The sequence below is a fragment of the Pinus tabuliformis genome, chromosome 6, assembly GCF_031772625.1.
Source record: "Pinus tabuliformis cultivar Carrire ecotype Pingquan chromosome 6, CPIR1, whole genome shotgun sequence".
Taxonomy (NCBI): domain Eukaryota; kingdom Viridiplantae; phylum Streptophyta; class Pinopsida; order Pinales; family Pinaceae; genus Pinus; species Pinus tabuliformis.
In genome coordinates, this window is record NC_142292.1 from 976,559,310 (window position 1) to 976,573,668 (window position 14,359).

The following is a 14,359-nucleotide window of genomic DNA, read 5'->3' on the forward strand; positions in this document are numbered from 1 at the left end:
TGTGATCTTACAGGTACTTTGTGAAGCTGGGCGTGCAAGGGATCAGGTAGCTAGAGACTATCAAAGAAGAGAGGGATCGAATCAAAGGTTTAGCGCAAGACATAGGTTGGTTCTTTCTATTCCTCTCTATCTATAATTCATAAAGGAAATACAAAAGTAGCTTTTCTCTGTTTGTTTCTAAGGTAACTGTCACACCTTAGTGGGATAGAGCAGTTCTAAATAGACACTTTTCCCTGTAACAAGGTGAAAATAGAGATATTGCTTCACCTCTCCTAATAAAACTTGATATACCTCAATACAGCTCCATGTGTAAATTAATTGATAAACATGTTCCATGTGCCTGCATTCATTATCAATTCATAAATACATTTTTATAATTCATATCAAATATCAAACATATTTACAAAATAGATATATTTCCTCACTTAATAGAGTTTAATAACTCATCCACAAACTTCCATGTCAATATGCTCTTATAGTTTCCTTTCACACTTAAAAAAAACTATTAAGGTTTGCACTTTGATATATCACATTTCATTAAAAAAATCATCAAGAAAATAAAAACATAATCATTCAATTCATGAGGTTAATGCGTTACATATTATTTAAACATCACATAAATTTATAATTAAACCATTATATCATCATTAAATTTATTCATTGATAAATAAAATGTTATTTTCATCATGAGAATAACAACCAAATAATTTAGGCATTTGTGAACAAATGCCCTCATATAATAAATCTAACTTTTCATAATAATAAATAAAATGAGGTACAACCAAAGTAATTTTTTTTTTTTTATATAAATATAAAAAAGAGATAAAAGATACATTGATTAAAGTTTCTTAAATAATTAGTCTAGACTTATTTTAACTTCCAAACTTGATAGATCTAGAATTAAGATGAATATAAGTTTTAAATAGGAAATATTCCACATGAATATTATGGGTTTTCAATACCATGGGTCATTATTATTTTTATTTTATTTTATTTTTGTAGGGTTATTTTTATTTTGTTATTTTTTTATGGAGTTAAAATGTTTAGCCTAGATTCATTTTAACTTCAAAGCTTGGTAGATCTCGAGTTAAGATGAATCTAAGTTGGTTTAATTTCCCATTTTAAATAGGAAATATGCCACATGAATACCATGGGTTCTCAAAACCATGGGTCATTTTTATTTTCAATTTATTTTATTTTTTAAGGTTATTTTTATTTTGTTATTTTTTTATGGAGTTAAAATGTTTACACCAACCGCTAGATTCATCTTAACTTCAGATTTACCAAGTGCCTAGAGGGATCAAATCTCTTTTCACCTTCAAGATATTTGATCCAAAAGGAACCCAATAGCTAGAGTGAGTGTAGGGCATGTCCTCCTCTCCGTAAACTAGGTCACAACTAGGAAGATTTACACCTTGGATCTCCAATTGAGCTACCCCCATTTACACCTTGGATCTCCAATTGAGCTACCCCTTGTACAATATAAATTTATTTGTAATTTAATTGCTTTAATCAAATTATTCAGCCTATAGGGGCTCTACATCCCAGTATATGGGGGAGATGTTGCCACTTAAAGTTACATTAAAAAAGAATTAAAAATATAAATAAACTATTTAATGAAAAAAGATATATTGAATATGTAGGCTCAATTAAACTCTTTAACAAAAAAAACATATAAACAATAATATTGTTGATCTCTAATCAATAATAATGAAATAAAATGATTTTCCTATAAATTTTGTTTAGCTTCACATTGGAATAACAAAATCACAACACCTCATTCATTTTTCTTTGTTTTGTTCGTAATGTAAAAAATCATATAAAATTATTTGCCAAAACTTAAATGTTACATTAAATTGGAATACTTACAAATCTAAAATGTTGAAAAAGTTAAGTAAATTAAAATCATAGTTAAAACTTGTATGTGTGAGATAAAATTTATCAAATAAAAAAAATAATTAGCATTCCAAATATATAAATTAAGTAAAAGATGTGTGAGGATTAGCTCAAATGGTTGAGTTACCATTGCTAAAATCACCTCACTAATGGGAGGTCATGGGGTCAATTCTCGTTGATGCCTTTCGGGTTAGGCCCTCTACTAATAAGCCGACACGATGTGATTCCTTCAAGTGGATCTATAAGTAAATTTGTATTATAATTAAAAACATTCCTTCAAGTGGATCTATAAGTAAATTTATATTATAATTAAAAACATTTTCGTTTGAGTTAAAAAACAATAAGTATTTATGCTATAAATAAATCAATAAATAGAATAATAAAAATAAAAGTAGAATTATTTATTAGTAATATTAAATTGTTATATATATATATATTAAAGACTAGTCGTTAATTGTTTATATAAATATTTAATTATTTATTCATAATATTAAAATTATATATATATATATATATATATATATATATATAACCAAATAAGAAATTATTTATTAATAATATTAAATTATTATACATGTATTATTGATTATAATAACAAATTTTTATTTATAACACGACCAAAGTCAAAACAAACTAACCCTATTTCTATTTCATAAATAAATAAATAAATCAATAAATAGAATAATAAAAATAAAAGTAGAATTATTTATTAGTAATATTAAATATGTTATATATATATATATTATTTATTATAATATCTAAATAGGAAATTATTTATTAATAATATTAAATTATTAAATTTAAATTGTTGATTATAATAACTGTTTTTATTTATAGTAAAAGAAAAAACAAATTAATAATACAAACTAACCCTATTTCTATTTCATAAATAAATAAATCAATAAATAGACTAATAAAAATAAAAATATAATATAATATTTACTAATAGTTTATACATATATGAAATTACTCATTATCTATTAAAAAAAAAGAGGGAGAATAATCAAGATAAAAGAGCTGGAATCTAACTTTTACCCAATTTCCTCCCATCATTCCTATTGAGATTGATAGCATGTTTCTCAATCTCAATAGCCTCTCTTAGCTTTCTATGGTCGAAATTATCAAATGGTGCTTATATTTCTCTACATGCTCTGCAAGAGCTCATGAGCGAGATCGGTTGTGCCTGATGTCTGCAATATGCTCTTGGATTCTCTGTTTAATAGAGCGTTCGATCTCCCCAATGTAGGGAGCCCCAAAGGAACATGGGATCGAGTAGACTCCTTTCATGTCCTTGGGGTCAATAGGGTCTTTAACGGATCTAAGAGAATTTCTAATGGTATTAAGGGGTTTGAAAGAAGAGGAGACATTATTTTTCTTTAGAATATGGGCAATCCTATCAGTGGTCCTTTGGATAAACGAGAACTGCACCTTAGAGATTGGGCCATCATTAGGCGTCTTAACCCTCGACTCTTTATGGGCTCTTTGGAAAGCCTTGAGGCCTTGAGATCTGCTATAGCCATTATTTTTAAAAACTTTAAGAAGATGAGATTTTTCCTCTTCTAGGTGCATCTCATTCGAAATTCTTAAAGCACAGGTGGCTAGAGTACTAAGAACCTTGAATTTTTGCGTCGAAAAATGATGAGAACTAGAATGAAGATATTGTTCTGTGTGAGTTTTCTTGTGAAAGACTCGGTGAGAAACAAAACCATCATTCATTCTGGAGAGAAGGATGTCTAAGAAAGGAAGACACCCATTCACCTCAACCTCCATTGTGAATTTGATGGAGTTTGATTGAGAATTAAGATGGTTAAGAAACAAATCCAATTTTTCGTGACCATGAGGCCAAATGACACAAGTATCATCAACAAACCTCTTCCATTTTTTAGGGTGAAATGGAGCTGAGGCTAAGGCCTTAGCCTCAAAATCCTCCATGAATAAGTTAGCAACTATAGGGGAAAGAGGAGAACCCATCGCCACCCCACAGGTTTGTTCAAAGAACTCACCTTGAAAACTGAAGAAAGTAGAGGTGAGGCAGAGGCCAACTAATTTGGCAGTGTCATTGTCAGTGATCCTATTTATGACATCAATGGCCTCTTGAATAGGAATACAGGTATAAAGGGAAACAACATCAAAACTCACTAACAAATCACCAGGTTCCAGCCTAATATCCTTCAATTCTTTAACAAAGGAAGCAGAGTCCTTAACAAAGGAATTAGTGCGACCAATAAGAGGTTTGAGTCTCTGAGCTAAGAATTTAGCGAGAAGATATGTAGGCCCACATATTGTGTTAAAAATAGGTCTAAGGGGGACCCCAACCTTATGAATCTTAGGAAGGCCATAAATCCTAGGGGTAAAGGGATTTCTTTCAATAAGCTTCTTACAAAGAGGTTTAAGGGAACCAATGGAATTAATGGCAGTTAACAATAGGTGAGCCTACATATTTTATCGCTAAATTCTTAGCTCAAAGACTCAAACCTCTTGTTGGTCACATTGATTCCTTTGTTAAGACCTCTACTTCCTTTGTTAAAGAATTGCAGGATATTAGGCTGGAACCTGGTCATTTGTTGGTGAGTTTTGATGTTGTTTCCCTTTATACTTGTATTCCTATTCAAGAGGCCATTGATGTCATAAATAGGATCATTGACAATGACACTTCCAAATTAGTTGTGTTGGAAATAGCAACAAGAAATGCTAAAAATAGCATTTCAAGTACCAGTGTTGGACATAGCAACAAGGAATGAAAAATGGAAGTGCTAAAAATAGCATTGCTATAAATAGCATTTCGGGATAGATTCCAATTTTTAGTTAGTCCCTAAACTAAAATTGAGAATTAAAATTCGAATTTGATCTTAGCAGCTATTTGTAAAATAATTAATTAATTCATCTTGAGTTAATTTGTTGTAGAAAATCAAACATGAAGTCTATGTGAAGACATGCAACAGTTTCTCCATTGATTGAGGAAGTTATCCCTTGATTAAAGGAGATCACGATGAGTTGTACTTTGAGTTGTAATTAGTTAGCTCAGTTAACTGAGTTAAGTCCAGTTAGATTAGTTCAAATAGTTTGTTGAACTAATTGTGAGTTCAGTTAGTTAATGCATGCATGCATGTAATTGCTACACTTCAGATAACTGAATATTCTCTCATAAATAACTCATGTATGTCAGTTCAGTCAGAGACCCAGTTGAGATCAGAGGATGGGACAATTTACTATTAGTTGGATGATTTTTCCTATATAGGAAACTCATCCATGCAGAAGGAATTATCTCCTTTAGGATTGCGCAGTTACTTCTAAGTTTGGTGAGTTGTGTGAGAGGTGAATTCACACAGGTGGCAGCATTGGACCCCAGGAGAAACTGCGCAAGGAAATAGGAGGCTTGGAGGGCAGAGGAGAAGGTTTGTGAGAAGCCTTTGACTATCTATGAGCAGTAGAGGGATTGTACTAAGAGCTGGATAGCTTGTGAGCTAAAGCTTTATGTAATCTGGACATATTTCCACTTGTATGATAATACAGAGATCAGGGTTTTTAGCTGAGGCTTTTCCCAGAGTATTCTTCTGTGTTTCATGTGTATGATTTCTTCTTCTTTGTTATATGTGTTCTGATTGATCTAGCTCAAATTGATTAAGCTTCTGCAAAGTTTGATTTTAGAAGTAGATCTAGTATTTTGCTTTAGTATATTGCATTATCTAGTGATCTACAGTGGGATATTCTACATGGTATCAGAGAAAAGGTGATCAAAGCAGAGAACAGTATAAAAAGAAGGAAGAAATTCGAAGTTTGAAGTTCCTGATTGTAGAAATTGAATTCTTATCACATCTCAAATTTCCCTAATGGCGTTCAACGGTTTGAGACTCGAGTATGCCCTGGATGGCAACTTGAATTATATAGCTTGGAAGGATCGCATGAAAGCGGTATTAGAGGACAACTGTTTGAAGGAATTCATTGACCAAGAAGTCCCCAAGCCAGCAACTGCTAATGCCCAAGAATTGGCGGAATGGAAGAAATGTGTGGCTAGAGCGAGGAGGATTCTTTTGGAGGGAGTTTGAGACCACATTGTCTCGAGTCTCCATGGGAAGGAGACACCGTTTTAAATGTGGAAAACATTGAAGGATTTATATCAGAACAACAACGATCAAAGGAAGCTGGCGCTGAAAGACAAGCTTCGGAAAATCAAGTGTGAAAAGGGTGACACGATCTCTACATATCTGAACAAGCTCACCACCTGCAGGGATGAGCTTGGAAGTGTAGGGATCATGACAGCCGATGATGGCATGGTGAGTCTTGCTCTCCTTGATATTCCTAAGAGCTGGCATAGCTACCAAGACTCGGTAAATGGAAGAGAGAAACTACTAGATTGGGAACGACTTTGGTCGGATCTGATGCAGGAGGAGATAAGGAGAAGCACCAGAGATGGTTCTTCATCCAAGGAGGATGAAGAAAATTGCGCCTTAGCGAGTAAGGAAAAGAAAGGGAAGGAGAAGGATTCTCATCCCAAATCGAGTTCTTCCCATGGTGGGAAGAATTTTGACAAATCGAAAGTGCGATGCTTTCATTGTCATGAGGTGGGCCATTTTGCAACAAATTGTCCATTAAAGAAATCTAAGATGGGATCCAAGGAAGGATCTGAAGGTGAGGCATTGGCCTCATAGTTCGATTTGGATTTCACCCTCTTCGCATGCATGGTTTCATCCATGGTGGGATGTGGTTGGTTTCTTGAAAATGGAGCTTCATTCTACATGACCAGCGATAAGAGTTTGTTCAGTACCTTGGAGGAGGAAGATCTCCAGATACTCATAGCGATGGATAATGATGAAAAGTATAGTGTCTCAGGAGTAGGCACAATTGTTTTTCAGAGGGAGCATGGAGCTCGAATTACCTTGACAAATGTGAAGTATGTGTCAGGACTGAAGAAAAACTTGGTATTGATCACAATGTTGGAAGACAAAGGCTATGATGTAGTCTTTAGTAAGGGAAAGGTTTTCCTTAGACACGTCACCACGAGACAAGTGAAGCAAATCGGTTCACATGTCAAGAACCTATATGCTTTTGAGGTTCAAGATGGATGCAAAGCCTTGAGGAGCAAGGCAACTGTTGGAAACTTGGTGGTTGAGAGGGAGAGTACATTACCTCTCAACATGCAGTGCTAGAAGAAGTCTCAGGCAATTGTGAAGGAGCCACAATTGGTGAAGCAGCTTCAGGAGGTTGTGGAGCAGCCACAACTGGAGTAGCCGAGAGGAGATCGAGTGGAGGCATCCACTCATGCAGAGACCTCTAGTAGGGGGAAATTTCGAGCCAAGTGGGCAGAGGGATCACATGCATCCATACCTCCAGGTCAGAGGTGGGGCGATGTGGAGTGACAGTCCTAAGAAGGCTGGAATAGGGGCAAGATCGTTGAGGTACCCAACCTCTTTGATTAGACTTTGCTATGGGAGCCCCGACAAGGAGTAGCAGGACTGGCTAAGTGGGTAGAGACGGATGCGGATGGAGCGGAAGAGAGAGAGCTACAATGCAGGAATCCCAAGACAGTGCAGAGCTAGCAGGTTGCAACAATGCAAGAGGCACAGGAGTGTTGCACCAGTGCAAGATGGCACAGAGAGGTGTGAAAATATGTGAGATGCATGGAGTGTTGCAACAACTTAGAGGTCACAGAGGGAGCACTTGTCAGTGGCAGAGGGAGATTCAGCATCAGAGGGTGTTTCTACCCCAACAAGGAGGTCAGTTGGGAGATTTTTTGTTTCTAAAGTTGTTGGAGTAACAACACTTGGGAAAAGTGTCGCATGCAGAACATTCCAAAGGTTCAGGATCGGGTTCGAGTTGAATGCCTTTCTTGTTGAGAGGGAGTGTTGGAAATAGCAACAAGAAATGCTAAAAATAGAAATGATAAAAATAGCATTGCTATAAATAGCATTTCAGGTACGAGTGTTGGACATAGCAACAAGGAATGAAAAATGGAAGTGCTAAAAACAACATTTCTATAAATAGCATTTCGGGATAGATTCCAATTTTAGTTAGTCCCTGAACTAAAATTGAGAATTAAAATTCGAATTTGATCTTAGCAGCTATTTGTAAAATAATTAATTAATTCATCTTGAGTTAATTAGTTGTAGAAAATCAAACATGAAGTCTATGTGAAGACATGCAATAGTTTCTCCATTGATTGAGGAAGTTATCCCTTGATTAAAGGAGATCAGGATGAGTTGTAATTAGTTAGCTTAGTTAACTGAGTTAAGTCCAGTTAGATTAGTTCAAATAGTTTGTTGAACTAATTGTGAGTTCAGTTAGTTAATGCATGCATGCATGTAACTGTTGCACTTCAGATAACTGAATATTCTCTCATAAATAACTCATGCATGTCAGTTCAGTCAGAGACCCAGTTGAGATCAGAGGATGGGACAATGTACTATCAGTTGGAGGATTTTTCCTATATAGGAAACTCATCCATGCAGAAGGAATTATCTCCTTCAGGATTGTGTAGTTACTTCTAAGTTTGGTGAGTTGTGTGAGAGGTGAATTCACACAGGTGGCAGCATTGGACCCCAGGAGAAATTGCGTAAGGAAATAGGAGGCTTGGAGGGAAGAGGAGAAGGTTTGTGAGAAGCCTTTGACTCTATATGAGCAGCAGAAGGATTGTACTGAGAGCTGGATAGCTTGTGAGCTAAAGCTTTGTGTAATCCGGACATATTTCCACTTGTATGATAATACAAAGATTGGGGTTTTTAGTTGAGGCTTTCCCTAGAGTATTCTTTTGTGTTTCATGTGTATGATTTCTTCTTCTCTATTATATTTGTTCTGATTGATCTATCTCAAATTGATTAATCTTCCGCAAAGTTTGATTGTAGAAGTAGATCTAGTATTTTTCTTCAGTATATTGCATTATCTGGTGATCTACAGTGGGAAATTGTACATGGTATCAGAGCAAAAGTGATCAAAGCAGAGAACAGTATACAAATAATGAAGAAATTTGAAGTTTGAAGTTCATGGTTATAGAAATTGAATTCTTTTCACATCTCAAATTTCCCCAATGGCGTTCAATGGTTTGAGACTCGAGTATGCGCTGGATGGCAGCTCGAATTATATAGCCTGGAAGGATCGCATGGAAGCAGTATTAGAGGAAAACGTTTTAAAGGACTTCAATGATCAAGAAGTCCCCAAGCCAGCAGCTAGTAATGCCCAAGAATTGGTGGAATGGAAGAAATGCGTGGCTAGAGCGAGGAGGATTCTTCTAGAGGGAGTTCGATACCACATTGTCTCGAGTCTCCATGGGAAGGAGACACCATTTTCAATGTGGAAAACATTGAAGGATATATATCATAACAACAACGATTAGAGGAAGCTGGTGCTGAAAGACAAGCTTTAGAAAATCAAGTGTGAAAAGGGTGAACGATCTCTACATATTTGAACAAGCTCACCACCTACAGGGATGAGCTTGGAAGTGTAGGGATCATGATAGCTGATGATGACATGGTGAGTCTTTCTCTCCTCAGTCTTCCTAAGAGCTGGCATAGCTACCAAGACTCGGTAAATGGAAGAGAGAAACTGCCATATTGGGAATGACTTTGGTTGGATCTGATGCAGGAGGAGATAAGGAGAAGCACCAGAGATGGTTCTTCATCCAAGGAGGATGAAGAAAATTGCGCCTTAGCGAGTAAGGCAAAGAAAGGGAAGGAGAAGGATTCTCATCCCAAATCGAGTTCTTCCCATGGTGGGAAGAAGTTTGACAAATCGAAATTGTGATGCTTTCATTGTCATGAGGTGGGCCATTTTGCAACAAATTGTCCATTGAAGAAATCCAAGATGGGATCCAAGGAAGGATCTGAAGGTGAGGCATTGGCCTCACAGTTTGAGTTGGATTTCACCCTCTTCGCATGCATGGTTTCATCCATGGTGGGATGTGGTTGGTTTCTTGATAGTGGAGCTTTATTCCACATGACCGAGGATAAGAGTTTGTTCAGTACCTTGGAGGAGAAAGATCTCCAGATACTCATAGCGATGGGAAATGATGAAAAGTATAGTGTCTCAGCAGTAGGCACAATTGTTTTTCCGAGGGAGCATGGAGCTCACATTACCTTGACAAATGTGAAGTATGTGCCAAGACTAAAGAAAAACTTGGTATTGATCGCAATGCTGGAAGACAAAGGCTATGATGTAGTCTTTAGTAAGGGAAAGGTTTTCCTTAGACACTTCACCACGAAACAGGTGAAGCATATTGGTTCACGAGTCAAGAACCTGTATGCTCTTAAGGTTCAAGGTGCATGAAAAGCCTTGAGGAGCAAGGCAACTATTGGAGACTTGGTGGTTGAGAGGGAGAGTACATTACCTCTCAACATGCAGTGCCAGAAGAAGTCTCAGACAATTGTGGAGGAGCCACAATTGGTGAAGTAGCTTCAGGAGGTTGTGGAGCAACCACAACTAGAGAAGCTGAGAGGAGATCGAGTGGAGGAATCCACTCATGTAGAGACCTCCAGTAGGGGGAAATTTTGAGCCAAGTGGGAAGAGGGATCACATGCATCCATACCTCCAGGTCGGAGGTGGGGCAATGTGGAGTGACAGTCCCAAGAAGGCTAGAATAGGGGCAGGATCATTGAGGTACCCAACCTCTTTGATTAGACCTTGCTATGGGAGCCCCGACGAGGAGTAGCAGGACTGGCTGAGTGGGTAGAGACGGATGCGGATGGAGCGGAAGAGAGAGCTACAATGCAGAAATCCCAAGACAACGCAGAGCTAGCAGGCTGCAACAATGCGAGAGGCACAGGAGTGTTGCACTAGTGTAGGATGACACAGAGAGGTGTGCAATGGTGCGATATGCATGGAGTGTTGCAGTAGCTCAGAGGTCACAGAGGGAGCACTTGTCAGCAGCAGAGGGAGCTTCAGCATCAGAGGGTGTTTCTAGCCCAACAGGGAGGTTAGTTGGGAGGTTATTTTTTGTTTCTAGAGTTTCTGGAGTAACAGCACTTGTGATTTGAAAATGGGGTCTAAAGGCTTCTTTTCAAGCTTACAAGAACCTCTCCCACTTCCAAAGCTTAAATATTCCCAAGATATTATGATTAACCAATTGCGAAATTAATAATGTGCTTGAAAATATGTGTATGATTATGTTTATTTTTAACTGACCAAAGGCCTTAAGTTCTATTGCTTATGCTGATATGTAAATACATATAATAGTAAATAATGCAACAATAAAATAAACACATAGAACAACAATGTAATATGGAGTTCATCCAAAACTATTGGGCTACGTCTCCTTGAGCAAAGTCCTTTTACAAGCTCCACGCTCAACTCCACTGGTTTACACTGAACACAATGGGCTTAGAACACCATATTATCCCTGGCTCTGAAGCTCTCCAGCTTTCTGGCTCTTGGCTTTGGCTTTGGCTCTGGCTCTGGCTCTGGCTCTGGCTCTTGGCTCTGGCTCTAGCTCTAGCTCTTGGCTCTGGCTTTGTGAGCTATCAGCAGTTCGCTCGACCTCCAAGCAACTATCTTAGCAACTTTCAGCTCTCTGGTTTTTCTGCTCGACCTCCAAGCGACTCCCTCAGCTGCTCTGTGCTACCGCTCTGCCTGCTCTCTTATGCTCTCTGGTTTCTTTGAGGCATCCTTTCGGCTCTTCGGCTTCGTGTCCATTTCTCTGCGTATAATCATTCCTTTGTCTCTTCATCTGGCCCTCTGGCTTCTGGCTCTGTGGCTCTGCGCGTTACAAATGCATCATTGTTTACAAAATGCCCGCTTGCCATGTGGCACAATGATCAGGGGCTGTTACAAAGGAATCAGGCCCTTTCTTCAGGCGAAAACCTGAAAATGGAACAAAATTCCAATACACAGAGTTTTACCAAAAATACACTATCGGGCACGAAATCCAGACTTCAAACATTATGAAATCGCCCCTATAAACCCTTTCAGGTCTGCCTTTTATGGTTGTCGCAAGCCCATCATTGATCTGTGTGATCTCCTATCCAAGACTGATAGTCCGTTTCGGGTGGCTTACATGCACAGAGATTACTCACATGAAAAGGCAGTTTTCTCTCTCTTGCGCCATGCCACGTGTCAGCCAGTGTATGGGTTTGGGTAGAGCCCGTCCAATACCACTTACTGCCTAAGGCCTGCTCGAAATCCCGCCTACCACATAACTCAAACAACACAAAGGCCGCATTTATAAACCTTTTGGGTCCGGCTTTATCGCATATCGCGATCGCACAAGTATATTGGCCAAAAACCCATTTACATGGGAAATACATTGAAAATCCAAATTTCCAGATTTCAAATATTATGCAATCAGGCTTATAATTCCCATCGGGTCCAGCCCTTATTGACTTATCGCAAGTCGTGTGCCCAATGACCCTTTGTATCGGGGATCACCAATCACCCGATCGTCGATCTGCCAATCCGCCGATCCACTGATCGCCGATATCGCACCTTACGTATCGCATCGGCGGGGGTCTATGCCTTCTGCTCCTCCGATCGCTGATTATCGCAATCGCTAATCGCATGTCGCCTTATCTGGGGTCCCGATATCGGGTGAAGGTCTACCTACGATGTGATGAGTTAGAGATCGCTGATCGGGGGTTCTTGCGCCCTGGCCTTAAGTCCACCCCTTTGCACATTTGTGTGATTACCTTAAGAAGCCTTTTAGGCAGTTTTTAGAAGAAATGCCTCCTTTTCCAAAGGACAAAGGCAATCTTATTTCTACGATAACTTCTTCGTCCGAAGTCCATTTTAGCCCATTCAAGTTGCATTATATTCAGAATGAGAAGATCTATGCAATGGGACTATTTCCAAAAGCATCCTTGGACTTTCATTTTTCTCTGTGAGGAACACTTTAGACTCAGAAGTCTATCTTAGATCCATTTTGGATCAACTTGGAGAAGTGTTGCATGCAGAACATTCCAAAGGTTCAGGATCGGGTTCGAGTTGAATGCCTTTCTTGTTGAGAGGGAGTGTTGGAAATAGCAACAAGAAATGCTAAAAATAACATTATTATAAATAGTATTTTAGGTATCAGTTTTGGACATAGCAACAAGGAATGAAAAATGGAAGTGCTAAGAATAGCATTGCTATAAATAGAATTTCGGGATAGATTCCAATTTTAGTTAGTCCCTAAACTAAAATTTAGAATTAAAATTTGAATTTGATATTAGCAGCTATTTGTAAAATAATTAATTAATTCATCTTGAGTTAATTAGTTCTAGAAAATCAAACATGAAGTCCATGTGAAGACATGCAACAATTTCTCCATTGATTGAGGAAGTTATCCCTTAATTAAAGGATATCAAGATGAATTGTACTTTGAGTTGTAATTATTTAGCTCAGTTAACTGAGCTAAGTCCAGTTAAATTAGTTCAAATAGTTTGTTGAACTAATTGTGCGTTCAATTAGTTAATGCATGCATGTAACTGCTGCACTTCAAATAACTGAATATTCTCTCATAAATAACTCATGCATGTTAGTTTAGTCAAAGACCCAGTTGAGATCAGAGGATGGGACAATGTACTATCAGTTGGAGGATTTTTCCTATATAGGAAACTCATCCATGCAGAAGAAATTATCTCCTTCAGGATTGTGTAGTTACTTCTGAGTTTGGTGAGTTGTGTGAGAGGTGAATTCACACAGGTGGCAACATTTGAGCCCAGGAGAAACTGCGCAAGGAAATAGGAGGCTTGGAGGGTAGAGGAGAAGGTTTGTGAGAAGCCTTTGACTGTCTATGAGCAGTAGAGGGATTGTACTGAGAGTTGGATAGCTTGTGAGCTAAAGCTTTGTGTAATCCAGACATATTTCCACTTGTATGATAATACAAAGTTTGGGGTTTTCACCTGAGGCTTTCCCCAAAGTATTCTTCTGTGTTTCATGTGTATGATTTCTTCTTCTCTGTTATATGTGTTATGATTGATCTAGCTCAAATTAATTAAGCTTCCGTAAAGTTTGATTGTAAAAGTAGATATAGTATTTTTCTTTAGTATATTGCATTATTTGGTGGTCTACAGTGGGAAATTCTACAAGTTGGCCTCTGCTCACCTCTACTTTCTTTAGTTTTCAAGGTGAGTTATTTGAACAAACCTGTGGGGTGGCGATGGGTTCTCCTCTTTCTCCTATAGTTTCTAACTTATTCATGGAGGATTTTGAGGCTAAGGCCTTAGCCTCAACTCCATTTTGCCCTAAAAAATGGAATATGTTTTTTTGATGATACTTGTGTCATTTGGCCTCATGGTCAGGAAAAATTAGATTCGTTTCTTAACCATCTTAATTCTCAATCAAACTCCATCAAATTCACAATGGAGGTTGAGGTGAATGGGTGTCTTCCTTTCTTAGACATCCTTCTCGTAAGAATGAATGATGTTTTTGTTTCTCACCAAGCCTTTCGCTAAAAAACTCACATAGAACAATATCTTCATTCCAATTCTCATCATTTTTCGGTGCAAAAATTCAGGATTCTTAGTACTCTAGCCACCTATGCTTTAAGAATTTAGGATGAGAT